The sequence below is a fragment of the Amblyomma americanum genome, chromosome 2, assembly GCF_052857255.1.
Source record: "Amblyomma americanum isolate KBUSLIRL-KWMA chromosome 2, ASM5285725v1, whole genome shotgun sequence".
Classification (NCBI taxonomy): Eukaryota; Metazoa; Arthropoda; class Arachnida; order Ixodida; family Ixodidae; genus Amblyomma; species Amblyomma americanum.
Window position 1 is genome coordinate 71811071 of NC_135498.1, and position 2722 is coordinate 71813792.

The window sequence follows — 2722 nt, forward strand, 5'->3', positions numbered from 1 at the left end:
AGATATGAAACGCGATCTATATGAAATCAAAGCAATCATTCTTGCAACGCGGCGCTTTTGGTGAGGAAGATAGTGGAGCGTTCTGAAATCACATTTGTGTGGTCTTTTTCAGTATGAGAAATGTCGTGCTCGTAACACAAAGTCGAAATAACCAGGACACCTCGTCACATAACGAACGGCCCATCTGTTTCTGGCTCATTTTTTAACGTGGCACCCGTATCTGTGCTGAAACGTCAATACGTTTAAGTTATCTTCATGACGCACCTCGGCGAAACTGGTTTTTTTCAGCTTCACTGAGCGCGGAATATAGCTCTCAGTTTGAGATCGACACAAAAATGATTATTGTTACCATTAGGCCTTGAGAGACAATTCAAGTACTGGAATAAAAAATCCTCTTCCTCAAGTGTAATCACATCAGGATAACTTTAAGCCAAGGTATTTCAGTTTTCGCCAGAGTGTATAACACACTGAACGCAATACCCCAGTACACAGATCGAGTGCCATCAGCAGCAGTGCCTCTACGATATAGTGCACAAACAGTCAAGCCGGAGTACTTTGAAATCATGCTGATGTAAGACATGCCTTCGGCTTTGGAATCTTCAGAGGCTGGCGCTTAACGAAGAAGACGACGAGAAGCGCCGAATACTCCGAAGCTCGAGCCATTGTGTGAGGTCAACAACAACAACAACAGCTCGAGCGCCGAAAGCTCCGTCCCTCATGAGTGCTCTGGGCTGCCTGCTGCCTCGTGTCTGCACCTGGACTGTACCGCTGGCTGTTCGCGACGCAGTTCTTTGTAAGACGTTCCTTATTACAAATGGTGGAAGTGCTAACGATCCACTCGCCCTGGAGCTTCGCACCCGTGCTTTGCCTATCGCATCTGCAATGCCTGAGACAGTCACCCAAACCGCTTCACGACTTCCGTCGGCGCTCTTCTGTTCCGGCGCCGCGCGCCAGTGTGACCCGGCGATTTTCACTGGCACAGATGACACGGATGTGGAGGATTGGTTGGCCTCCTATGAACACGTAAGCGCATACAATAAGTGGGACGTTAGCATCAAGCTCACAAACGCTATATTTTATTTGAGCGACGTAGACAATCTCTGGTTTCGAAACCACGAGGCCAGCATTCCAAGCTGGGAAGCCCTAAAAACAAGTCTGACAGAAGTATTTGGCCGTCACACAGTGCGTAAGCTTCGCGCCGAGCAACGCTTGCGAAGTCGGGCCCAGCGAACCGGTGAAAAATTCCCCAGTTATATAGAAGATGTCATCAACCTCTGCAAGCGTGTCAACTCTTTTATAAGCGAGGCCGACAAGGTAAGACATATTAAGAAAGGCATTGAGGATGATGCCTTCTAGATGCTCGTCGTCAAGGATCCCCAGACTGTCCCCGGTGTCATCGGCTACTGCCAAAGCTTCGATCAGGTGCGCAAACAGCGCCTTTCTCTCCGGCGTGCAGGCTTTCTGGAGGCCACACTTTCCAGCTTGGTTCTAAAAGGGGACGGTGGTCTGGACCAACCGTCGCTCCTCCAGCGCATCCAGCAGTTTGTACATGGGGTAGTCACACGCCAGCTGTCTTTGTCCTCCTGCCCACCTTCGCCTGCGCCGTCGCTCACTCCCAACCTACAGCGTGTCATCGAAGAGCAAGTCGCTAAACTCTTGCCAACTGCTCCTCAGCAACCCCTGATCGCGCCTCTTCTGACGTTCGCCGATGCCGTGGTGCGGTTGCAACCCTCAATTGCTGTCCTGTCTACAGGCCACCTACCCGGAAGTTAGAACCCCAGGGACCTGCAACCCCATCTTACCGTCCGGTTGCCCGTCCCCGATCAGAGCCGCAGCCACTCAACCCCTGGCGCACACAAGACAACCACCCTATTTGCAACGCCTGTAGCGTCGCTTGCCACGGGGCTCGTCTGTGTCGCAGTCGTGACCCCCGTCCCTACTACTACAGGCGTGAGCTGATGTATGACGTTCCGCCGTCGTCCTCGCCTGCGTCACACGAGCCGCCTCCGGATTCTTCGTCTCCCAGTTACCAACCCTGCTCCTACCGCTTGCCGTCTCCTGGCCGCCGTTCCCGCTCTCTGATGTTCCGCTGCCAACCCGCCGTCCACGGGGAAAACTAACGGCCGCTGTTCCGGAGGCAAGAACTGCGTCATCAGCGACTCACTCAAGACCTGTTTCTGTGCCTGCCAATATTATTACCGTGATCGTTGAGGGAGTCGCCGATGAAGCACTTTTTGACACTGGCGCAGCCGTTTCTGTTCTCAGTCACACCCTCTGTCGCAGACTCAAAAATGAAGACGCCCCTTCCTGCCGTTTCTCTCCGCACCGCCAGCGCTCAAGAAATTTGACCGTTAGCCGTGCGCACCGCTTGCCTGCTTATCGAGAACGTTCCCTACGCAATTGAGTTCATCGTCCTCGCCCGCTCCTCTAAAGGCGTTATCCATGGTTTGGATTTCCTCTCCTCAAATCACGCCGTTATTGACTGCGCCCGTGCTCAGCTTGACTTGCCGCCCAACAGTGACGCTCCCTTGGACGTACCCAGCGCTGCTGCCGCTACAGTGGTCGTCTCAGAGGACACAGACCTTCCGCCTTTCTCTTCAGTGCTGGTGCCTCTTAATTGTGCTGCTTTCTCAGATGCAACTGTCACTTATACCCCTTTTTACGATGCGTCGACCAGATGTCTATTTTGCTGCCTCATGCCGTGCTGACAATTGTTGTGGCT